This window comes from Protomyctophum parallelum (genome assembly GCF_964188405.1).
Source record: "Protomyctophum parallelum genome assembly, chromosome: 1".
Classification (NCBI taxonomy): domain Eukaryota; kingdom Metazoa; phylum Chordata; class Actinopteri; order Myctophiformes; family Myctophidae; genus Protomyctophum; species Protomyctophum parallelum.
In genome coordinates, this window is record NC_139697.1 from 61,470,858 (window position 1) to 61,483,103 (window position 12,246).

The window sequence follows — 12,246 nt, forward strand, 5'->3', positions numbered from 1 at the left end:
GACTTCATTATTGTTCTGGTCATAGGGTGCAAATTTCTAATTGTGCTACTGTTATCTACTACAAATATGATTACCAAAGAGTGACTGCAGTTTCTTCCAGCGGTGAAATGTCCCTTTAAGTTAATTACTAATCATTAATCTGTCATGAAGTCAAAACATAATTTGGGTTTAGGAATTCTTCGTGTGACAGCCCAGGCAGAGAGACAGCACAGAGGCCCTGTTTTCGGCATACAGTTCAGGCACATTCCAATGGTCCAGCCCACTGTTAGTTCAGCTGCAGCATTGGTCAGTACTTTGATCTCCATGAAATGTGTGCAGCTGGGATGACCTTTTACGCAGAGCCTGGGCCCTGGTAGTCGATGGTCACTGAGGGGGCGCTTGTTTTACAGGCGACGGGATTAAGGTTGGCGAGGGGTCCGTTAAAACGTCCGGATTAAGGTTGGCGAGGGATCCGTTAAAACGTCCGGATTAAAATTGGTGAGGGGTCCGTTAAAACCACCGGATTAAGGTTGGTGAGGGGTCCGTTAAAACCACCGGATTAAGGTTGGTAAGGGGTCCGTTAAAACCACCGGATTAAGGTTGGTGAGGGATGCGCTGCTCCGTGCTCCGTCCCATCAGTGCCCATCGAAACCGAGGCTCTTTGTAAAAGGTAGTCCCGTGTGCAGCTATAGGGAAGGCAGCTTCTGACCGTTTAAAAGGGGCCGCAGTCCCGCCCTTTCATGACGACGACAGGCCTGGAATAGAATTTACCATGCATTTTTACAATAGACGTTTCATAAAGTATTTATTAAAAGATGTGTAAGCCTCTGACAAAGCTAACTCGGATTGTGACAAATCATGACAATAAACACAATATTTTGGGCCGAACAAATAATTTGAAAAACAAACAAAAAAGTGTTGTACCCTGCCCTTTTTTTCTTCTCTCTCTTTACTATTGTAACCGAGGTGCATGATGAAGTCAGACAGTAGAACAGAACATTGAGCGTTATGAGCGCGGAAGCAGTGTAGATTCAGAGGAAATATTCCACCTCGGAGGAAAGCCTGCATGGTCTGTGTTACTAAATCGCACAGTATCTGCTTTTCCTTTCGGCTTTTCCCTTCAGGGGTCGACACAGCGAATCATCTGCCTCCATCTCACCCTGTCCTCTAACTCCCCTTCTCTCACAACATGTCCTCTTTCACTACATCCATAAATCTTCTCTTTGGTCTTCCTCTAGGCCTCCTGGCCTGGCAGTTCCAACCTCAACCTTCTACCGATATACTCACTATCCCTCCTCTGTACGTGTCCAAACCATCTCAGTCTGGCCTCTCTGGCTTTATGTCCAAAACATCTGGAATGCTGCACTGTCCTTCTGATGTACTCGTTCCTGATCCTATCCATCCTTGTTACTCCCAGAGAGAACCTCAACAGTCTCTGCTACCTCCAGCTCTGTTTCTTGTCTTTTCCTCAGCGCGACTGAGGTATGACATTATGACTTGTAATAATTAACTAAAAGACTAAAATAAGGGAATTAGATTATGTGGGGAAGACACATCTGAAGAGGTGGGTTCTGCGTTTAAGGTTACATTTGATTACTAATCATTAATAATTTAGCTGGGATTTGTCCCAGTTTAAATGATTAAGTCTCATCTCAGACAAAAGTATATCATAGTAAGTATACCACATTTTAAATGAAAATATCCCAAATATAAGTGGTAGGGAAATCAAAACAGTGTTAGCAACCGGTATCAGAAGGATGAACATCAGTGCTACTGAATGGAAAGCGCACGCTTTTTTTATTGCAAAAGCAGGAAGCCAGGTTTCTGAAAACAGTGAATGAGAATCAACAGAGGTAAAAGTATTCTCTTCGTCATCTCTATGTACTACTAACACAGAGGATAGAATCCAGCTATCAAGAAATATTGAGTCAAACATAAATCCATTCATCCCTTCATTTGTTTCCTTTGGTCAAGTGACCTCCACCTCAGCGTTGAACTGGCCTTATTTGAATGCCATATTTACATCTGGTGCAAATGTGTTCGCTCAATGAACTCACTTTCTCCCATGTTGCCAGCCAGCATAAAGTAGTGTAAGGCTTTGAATGTCCCAGCAAAGAGGCTTGATTAATGCTTCAAGAGCTTAAGATTGAGTTGACTATAGATCACTCTTAACCATTATTACGTCTAATTCAGAAGCCTGTTGAGGCTGGAGTTTTTATTCATTTACAAGTAAGCACATCTGCTCGGCATTACATGGCAGATTAGCTAATTTCATGAGAGGAATTTATGATAGTAGAAAACTTGTCATCACATATTTTCTCATTCAACTGTCCCCCATTTGAAAAGACATGCCACAGACCCCCATAAGACTTTTTTTTTACGGCTCTAGCAGTGATTCTCAACCCTTTTAATTTCAAGGACCCCCAGTTTGACATGCATATTAGTCTAAGGACTCCCATTCAACCCATTCTGACCGGGCACCCATTTTGGTGTTAGCATCATGTTATGCTTTAGCTATTGAAAAATAGCAGATCTACAAGCTCATATCGCGCCACCGAGTGGCGCGATACGAGCTTGTAGGTCTGCTATTTTTTGAAAAATCGAAGAACGACTGACATTTTTTTTAATCTGATCTCTGGTCAGAATGGGTCAATCAGACCATTGTGTGTCCGGCGGAAACCTCGTATGAATCTGATCTCGGGTCAGAATGGGTTAATGGCATTTCTATCTCTGGGGGTCCTCGGTAACCACTGCAGTAAAGGGGATGAGGAGCACATTCAGCGACAAACACATCCCCCCCCCTCCCCCTGGCACACCAAAGCAACTTGGCCAGTCCTTTGAGCTATGAGCCGTCAGGCTCCACAACCAAGACTGACCCCATATGATCTCTCCTGTTCCTGCTCCACTCTGGCACAACATTTGTACTTGGACTAAAGGGATGTACACTATTGAACCATGACAGAAGCCTGCTGCAGATAACTGCTGATATTAATTTTCACTCACTCTTGCATTCGTTGTTGACCGACTGTACATATATACCAACCATATATATAATCCAGATAGCCACTGTGTGCAGCTAAAACTATAGCCACTGTCTGTATATTAGTCTCATATTACTTAGTCAGATCATGTGCAGATTTGCACAGAGCTAGTATTATGTGAGGACCTTTTCCCTACTGCCATGCATGTGATCCATCTTGCCATCATTTGAGATGTCTTTCTTCTGATGGATTTGCGCTGGCTCTCTCTGTGAATGGGTGGTCTCCACACGGTAAAATCTCTCACTGTTCATTTACGTAGCACGTGAACCAACCACGCAATTGACTTCAGTGTGTCCATCAATCCCCACGGACACGGGGCAGCGATGTGACGAGACGCAAGTCGGATCGGCAGTTGTCCAGAAAAAAATTGTGACTGGCCTGGACGCCATATTTGGGCATGGCTGACATGGAACTCCATACATGGGGAAGGGCATTAACCCATTTTGGGCATGAACCCCTTTTGGTGTTAGCATTATGTTATGCTTTAGCTATTGAAAAATAGCAGATCTACAAGCTCATAGCGCGCGCTACGAGCTTCTAGGTCTGCTATTTTAAAAAAATCGAAGAACGACTGACATAGAAACATAGCTTTTTCAGAAAACTGTCAGGATTTAGAAGACATTTTTAGAATCTGATCTCAGGTCAAAATGGGTTAAAGTGACACAAGCATAGATCTCCATATATGGTCATAAAGGGGACAGACAGACAGACTACTCTTGACAGTACATATGGAATGTGGTATAGTAGAATAACCGTATGTATCCCGGTGGTGGTCATAGGCCTAGTAAATTATTGATGATCTAATAAATTGGCATAACAACTACAGTATGAATAAGATCAAAAACTATAGTTTATCTAATGTGCACTAGTGAACCAAACCTATTTATATCTCAAGCTCAAGTCAGTAAAATGAAAACACAACTAGTCCGTGGCTCAGCGGTCCAGGCACCTTGGCTGGTAATCCAGTCTGGCAGTGTGCCGCGGGTTCCACTCTCGATCCCACCGGCCTTTACGGCATGTCACCCCCCCCCCATCTCACTCCCCAGCCTACTGTCTGTCCCTCCATAAAAAAAATATATAAAATAAAGGCGAAAGCCACAAAAAAAAAACATTTAAAAAGCAAAACACAAGTTTGTTACGTAGACGTCGCAGAGGGACGGAAGTGTTTTAATCTCAGTGCTTTTGGGCGTACGCCAATGGCAGCACCGGTGTTGAAATATGTGGATATTTAAGTGAGCCAACATGTCAGCGGTGAATAAGTGAACAGTGTGTGGAAGAGAAAAAGGTCACAGCTGAGAAAGATAGAGGCTAAGACAGTGTTTAGAGGGATGGATAAGCTCTTAAGAGCACTGACTTAGACCGTTCAGTACTGCTGAAGTCAGAGTCAGTTCATTCTACGGTGAGACACATGGTGACAGAGGAATAAGGGAGATCATTGATCATAATAAATATATACAACCTCAGCTCAGGGAAGGGGTTATATTATACATATACATATACATTATACAGTATATATTTTACATGACCAGACCATGCTGGCTCTCTGCGATCCTCGTATTTCCTATTTCCTACTCCTAGTGTGAAATCCTTAGAATTCATTTAACTCTGAGAGTGTACAAATGAACTGTATTTTACACAGGTTTTAGTAACACCCAGAAGAATATATCCTTAGAAATACAGGGAATTAATAGCCATAGCCTAATTGAATGAATACCTTTTTGAACAAATATTGATTAAATGGAAGGCATATCAAAAGTGACAGAAAACCATAATCATGGGCTGCCAATGGGGCCAAGTCATGAAAAGCAGTCAAATTACTTATTAAATAGTGTATCAATTGTATTAATTACATAAAGTACATGTGTACATTGTATTCATAAAAGAAAGTACTGGATTTGAGCAAAAGTAGCAGGATTCCCTTATCAGTAAAATACAATCACTAAAGCCACACCTGGGCCATGCTAAAAGCACTGGCACTTATATGATGACAGGTAGCAAGACAAATGTGCCAAGCAAAATTAATACAGGCATTTAGGTTGGGCAATGAGTGGTAGGTAATCTTTGAAAATAGCAACAGTGTCCCTTTCATTAAAGTCCAGCCTGTGACATCTGCATTGCGGCTCCCTCCAGCAACTGCAATGTGGGGTTTATTTTTTTCAATCACCCAACAATACCATATTCCTCGGTAATGTATTTGCAATGGGGACTGTTTGATGGTATGTAAAAATGTATACAGCCCACCCCTAACACAATGACATGATAGAAATTAAATTGTCAAGCTTAAACAATAGCATCCAGAACCCCAGGCATACGGCGCTGCAGAAAAGCAGGAGAGCAAACACTAACCACAGACAAAGAACTGTCACACCACATCAGCCTGAGAAGGAGCCACCTGGCTTGTTGTGGCTTAATAACAACCTGCAGTGCATCTAGTTATAATAGGACTATTACAAGGAGACAAGCCACAATCCTGGAAAATCAGTCATACAGATCCATTACTTCAATTTCCAAAACAAAATGTACCAATTGCAGCATCAGTGTAAAAACCTTAACACTGTCCCTCCCATTCACGAGTTACATGAGTTAATTGATGTCTCTCTTTCCCTCCCGAACACATTCGCCGTTTTTTGATAACTTTTTAAGACTTACATGGTTTCCCTCGGATACAGTAGGATAGTAGTAGGATACTATCACGTGATCGGAAAGAAAAAAAGAAATCAGTGAGCCTGGCTTCTCAGGGCTTCTGGGAAATTGAGGAGCAATGCAAAGTCTAATGGAACGCAATGGCAGCGCCCGCGTCTCCCAGTTCCCCGCTGCCGTTGTCGTCGAGATCGTGGAATATTCTTGGACGCCATTACAAATTAACTCACTATTTTAAGGCGGCTTGGGTGGTTCTTCAAAGGTTTAGTGAAAAACAATGGCAGTCAAATGGGGATTACGATTAATTAATCCTACAGTCAAACTGTTAAGAGACAAAAAAAGGACAGTTGATTTACACACGATTTATATATAGATGATTAGTAGTCCAGGTGTGTGCGGGTCCTGCATGACGACGCAGCATGCACGTGTGAGTGTAAAAGCATGTGGTTGAAGTGTGTATCTTTACTGTATATAGTATGAGTGGTATGCTGTGCGGGTTGATGTTCATGTGCAGTGCACATGTGTGTGCATGTATGTATAGAATATGTGCAGTGCACAGGCTTTGATAAGAGGTCCTGAGTGGTAGACCGGGCCCTTCCACTTGCCTCTCTCCTCTCCACTGGCTAGCAGACCGTCCTCATTACTGTCAGTCAGCATCAGGTTTAGCGATGTCAGAATCCTGCACATCTCACTGTCCTCCTCTCTACCCTGCCTGACTGCTGCCATTGGTAAGTATTGTAAGAGCCCCTCCATCCTCCAGCAGGACTCATTACTCCTCCACCCACAGAAAAGGAAGTAAGGCCAGAAACAGAGGATACGGGCCAGCAACAGAGGATTCACACACAGTGTAAATACAATTCACAAGCAGTCAACGACACATGCAAGACACAAAACGACACATGCATGCACATGCACAAACATATGCATTCGGAGTTCCTCCCAGTCTTGTGTATCACACCTGTTTTTTTTTATATCCACGCATCAAACCACTGGAGAAAATAAGGACCGAAACGGAAGCGAATGCAAGACACTTTAGAGAATATGCAAGACACAAGACAAAATGTACTCCAATCAAAAGGAGTAATGCTTTGACGGGACCGCAAAACTAGGTCACTCCATCGGCGATTGTGTCTGACCACTGAACAAACAAACAGTCCTTCATTTGTCTGTGCTTTGGCCGGCCCCATTTTCGTCTGGAGCACTTCCACGGATGCGACTGAAAGCAAGGGAGCTGAAGGCACTGGGATTAAAACTCATCTCTCCAGCTGCACTGCAGCCATTATCACTGGAGGAGAAGAAAGAGGGGGGAGGGGGGTAGCTTCTCGTGTCACTTCAGCTTTCGTCCAAGTTCAGTATGTTTGTGTTTGGAACGCATCTGTTTTGACAGGAGGTGAGGGGAAAGTGACAACACAGAAACCCCATCAACTCACTTGTCGCTTTCCCCTAATGTGGATCAAAGTTTTCCTTGCCACCTATCGGGATTGTTTCTCCGTTTCTGGTCGAAAGCCAGTGCATTTCCTGTCCGTTGTGTAACAAAAAAGAAGTGCATTTATTTATTTTTGGGGAGAGAAACAAGTAATATAGTGAATAGCTTCACAGCAGGGAATCCAGGTAGTTCAGCAGAAGCATGCAATTGGGTGTGGTTCATGACCACCGTCAACACCACCACCTTTCCTTCCCCCTATTTTCCTCATCACAATACTCGGCCAAGCATAATCGTAATGAAAGAAAAACTTTTTTGATGAGGAATAACAAGGCAGCCTTTTGTGATTACCATACACCGTGAAGCTATACAATGACACCGATATGCCATTTGGTTCTACATTAAAAGGACTTTTGTCCTCCAGTGCTCTTCTGAGCTCATGTAGCTGTAGCTGTGCAGAACCGAGTCGGAACAGAGAAGCTGGTGATCTTAATAAGCTTGTGGGGATTTTCAGAGGAGTTGGCAGCAACGGCGGTTTAATTTTCCCAGCAGAAAGCTGTGTCGGTTAAGATCAACATCATTCTAAGATTGGTGGTGGTGGTATCATATTACAAAATCTAGATCATATCACTGAGCAAGGTGTAAGCCTGGATTTATAGTTTTGTAGGCCTAGATAGAAAACTGAGTAGAAACTAAAAGGGGGTGATGTCAGAGGGAAGAGCAAGACGAAAGATGGAGCAGAATTGCGACAATTTTGGTCGCATATGCTCCCAAAATTGAATCTGTGCGACCTTGAAATATAATTGCAAGCATCTGTACGAGTTCAAATAATTGGTCCGATGCAACCTTACCCACCAGTCCTTTTCTCTGTACGTGAACTAGTTGGTACACTCACTGTGTCGACAGTAGCATGGAGATGGTTTGCTCATTGGCACCAATACACCCATGATTGGCATAAAGTAGTGGAGATGTCACTGAGCACTGCTGCGCTGACATCCCAACACTTTCTCTGTGATCTTAATCAGTGACAGCCCGACATTTATTCTTCCTTTCTACACTTTCTACTGTGGTGGTATCCATGCCGTCTTCCCTTGTTAATTCTCCTCAAATTCAACATAATTATTTCCAAATGACACTCATGCTGTTTTCTAGCTGTTTTCCGAAAGAAAAGCCATGTTAGGGACCGATTGGAAGAGGAAGCACAATATTAATTGACATATGTCCAGAACACGGTCTAATATTTGTCAATCCAAACTGTTACCAGAAGCTCTGTGCACTTGTCATCTTCAGCAAGTCACCACCGTGACAAAACCCACAAATTATATGAGAGGAGGAGTAACTCCATGAAGCAACTGATGAAAGATGGAGTTAGGAAGAAAGAAAAAGGGGGACTGTGAAGTTAAGTGGATCTTGCACAGGTTTCATTTCCATTGAAGTATGAAACTATGCTCCCGGGTCTCTTTCTTGTTGCAAGTATAGTATTCTGAATGGTTGTAGCTGTGTGTGTGTGTGTGCGTGCGTGCGTGCGTGCGTGCAGTACACGTGAGTGTTGTGAATGAAGATAGGGGGTGCGCGTATATGTGTGCTTCAAACAGCATCATTATTTGACTTCATTAAAATCCAGCCAAACTCCTGCACCACAAATACACCATAGAGCTTTACTCCAGCTAAGAATATTAAGCACACACACAGTGCTGTGGAATGGACTAGAAGGACTAGAGCTAATCTGACAGTCACAGTGAGTGAGTGAGTGAGTGAGTGAGTGAGAGTGAGTGACTAGTACAGCAGTCCCCAAACAGTGGCACAAGAGCTTGGCTGTCACAGGCCATGGCTGTCCCATTTGGCATTTGGGACAGGGCTTTGATTCTATTTGTGACTAATAACCAAGAACAATTTTCTTTCAAGAGACCAGCAGAGTGAGACTAATTCCTCCTCATGTACATAAACACAAACAGCAATGCCAAGACAGGACAGGCAGAAGAAAATAACTTAAATAAGTGACAAATGTGACATGGATTGATTTATTTTCAGCAACAATGCATGCTTTGGCAGGTCAATAAGAACACAATTATGTCATAAGCGTTCCTGTGCTGTACACAATGCTTCAGTGGCTCGAGCGAGCTGCGGTGTTGCTAGGCAAACTACTGAATGGGCGGGTCTAATGTTCAGAAAAGAGCTGAGCTGTAGAGAGTATAAAATAGTTTAGTCCTCTAAGAACTCCGTACAGCAAGCCTGCTCGTTTGTAGTAGGCATTAGGCAATAGGCAGCAGACTTTAGGCAGAAGAATTGCTAAGTTGAATTCCTCAAAGTGTCTGGTCAAAGCAGTCACATTTACCTGTGTGCTTGAGTGTTCATTTGCAGCCCAAACACCGGCATATTGATGTGGTCAATGCTGGTGACAAATCATCTTTATGGGGTGCTCAAATAATGAAAGTGCTTGGGTCCATTGTGATAAGTCAAAAACGACAACCTTCTTCTTTGTAATATGAAACTTTATATAAGATGAACGTAGCGCAAAAACAACAACCTGGCCACTGCCATTGATTCATATAATAGACTGTCTGCTAAAGCCCGCGCATAGTGCAAAGCCTGCTGGGTAGTGGGAAGTACCATAGAACACACCAATAGAGTGACAGAACCGTAAGTACCATAATAGCAATGCAAAAACAGAATATTTACACATTGCTCTGTGACGGCGATTGCTCAGTGATTTTTATTTATTTATTTTGTATTATTATCTTTTTATTTCCATAACAAGCCACTGAAGTGGCCACAGTCCCATTGGCAATTAAAATCACGCTGGGACATGCTATGGCTGTCTGTGTCTCCACTGTGGGGAAACGAGGGCAACGATGGCAACATCACCGGTAATGACAAGAAACAGCTGAGAACCCCAGGACCCCAGCAATGTCGGCACGAACTGGCACCTCGGTTACTCTGGCAAACACAAAAGAGACCCATTTTCCCATGTTTCAGTGTAAACACAGCCTCCTTACAGAGAGCACAAAACAGCATCTCTCCAGCTGGGGGACATCCTTTCATGAGTCTCTCTCTCTCTCTCTCTCTCTCTCTCTCTCTCTCTCTCTCTCTCTTTTTCTTTCTCTCTCTCTCTCTCTCTCTCTCTCTCTCTCTCTCTCTCCTCTCTCTGCTTTGCTCTTTGTCATGCCAGCTATTGTTAGGCCACTCGTGGTCAGTTTATGTACATGGCCCAGGCTTGCAAATCGATACCCGAGGTTTGCTACCCAGTAAGCCAAATGACGCCATGATAACGTTATGATGACGCCCTCCGGTGACTCCGGTGACGTTCAGGACTAGGCCAGATCACAGATGGGCTGTGATCTGGTCGTGATCACAGCCCATATGGGGATGATCTTTACGTCATTTCCCAGGACGTCTTCACCTGTTTAAATAATATAGCTTATTCTGGGTCAAATCTGACTAGTTATGATATGACTTAAAGGACAACTTTAGTTTTTTTCAACCAAGGTTCATGTTTTAGGTTGTTATTAGAGAAACTAAAAGGTGTTATTCTTTTTTCATTTGCTGCTTTCTTTCGTTTTAGGGATTTTAGCTGTTTTTGACAGGGGGCGGGGGCATTCGAGCATTGGGCTAAATATGTATTTTTTTACAACATTTTATAGCGATTTCTTTTTTAATTATTTACTATAGTCCTAATAAACCCCAGGAAATTACATCTGGCCACAAAAGATCACGAGATCTACTGAATGTGTCAAACTGACATTGAGCCTGACAGTGTGGCTTCCTCCCAGTAGGCTACCTTCACATTCAGTAGCTCCTGTGATTTTTTTTGTGGCCAGATGTAATTTCCTGGGGTTTATTAGGACTATAGCAAATAATAAAAAAATAAATCTGCATAATATTTTGTAAAAAAATACATATTTAGCCCCATGCTCGAATGCCCCCGCCCCCCTGTCAAAAACAGCTAAAATCCCTAAAACGAAAGAAAGCAGCAACTGAAAATAAAATAACACTCATCTTTTACTTTCTCTAATAACAACCTAAAACAGGAACCTTGGTTGAAAAAAACTTTAACTTGCTCTGGCCTCGATCGGACTCTCTCTGATTCATCCAGGGACATCCGTCTTAATGGTCTGAATTTGTTGAACTGGCCACTGTTGCGACGTCGCTAATTTGTCCAGGTCCTGACCGTGCTTGCTGGGTATGATTCAAACAAGTAATGGTTGGCACTTAGAATGTTTATCTTGGAATGCCTGGTCCATGTACAAATCAAAGACACAGCCAACCTCCAAAGAAACTTATACTGTGCATACTCGTATACAAAATTCGACCATTATAATTCAGGACAGAAAAACCTGAACCAACGTCTGGATTTAAAACAAAATTACAGAAGTGATTGATTTTAAATTCAGTGATAACAATTAATTTAGCCTGGTAAAGATATGCTGGATGGGTAATTTGGATTTTTTTCCAATACCGGTGCTAAACCGAATATTTTTCAATGCTACCAATGCCTATGAACTGTGTCTGACTCTGAACTGATACTTCGATATGAATACAATGCAAATATAATATATGGCCTGTAATGTAAATTTTTGGAACACCAGGGGTCAAACTGACCTGAATTGAAGTGGCACTGAAATGAAGCACTGGGAATATGTGTTATATATTAACATATATTCAGTCCAGTACTGGCATGGAGTTTCAGTACCCAACCCTACAGTTTTGTAGTTTTGCGTTATCTTTGCTCTCAGTGTCTTCTCTGAAGCCTTGCAAAAACACCTGTTCAACAACATACGTATGAAGCCTTACAGACATACAAGATGGCTTGGGGTACAAAGGGGTGGACAAAGAGGACTGATGGAAAACTGAGGTAATTTGCCATATTCACATGGTGGCCATTTGGAAGGTGGACGATTATGACATAAAAGCAAAATAACCGTGGCCCTCTCCTTTTTCCCCTATATACTCCAAAATCTCTTCACCAAAAGTAGAAAATGTACAAGCTCACAACACATTGTGTTCCGACGCATTGTGAGGTTGTAGATCTGCTATTTCAGCTGCATCAGCGTGAAACTGTAGGCGCACTCCCTGGAGGCCAGAGCAGAGCCCCTTGCCCCTGAACATCTGCCTGTTCAGAATCAGAATCATCTTCTCTAAAATAAAATGGGTAAAATAAAAATT

General features: G+C 42.7%; 1 protein-coding gene across 1 annotated transcript in view; it reads right to left on the minus strand.

Moving 5' to 3' along the window:
* Positions 1-12,246, minus strand: part of LOC310869531 (RNA-binding protein Musashi homolog 2-like) — a 295,317-nt gene that overhangs the window by 272,594 nt on the left and 10,477 nt on the right.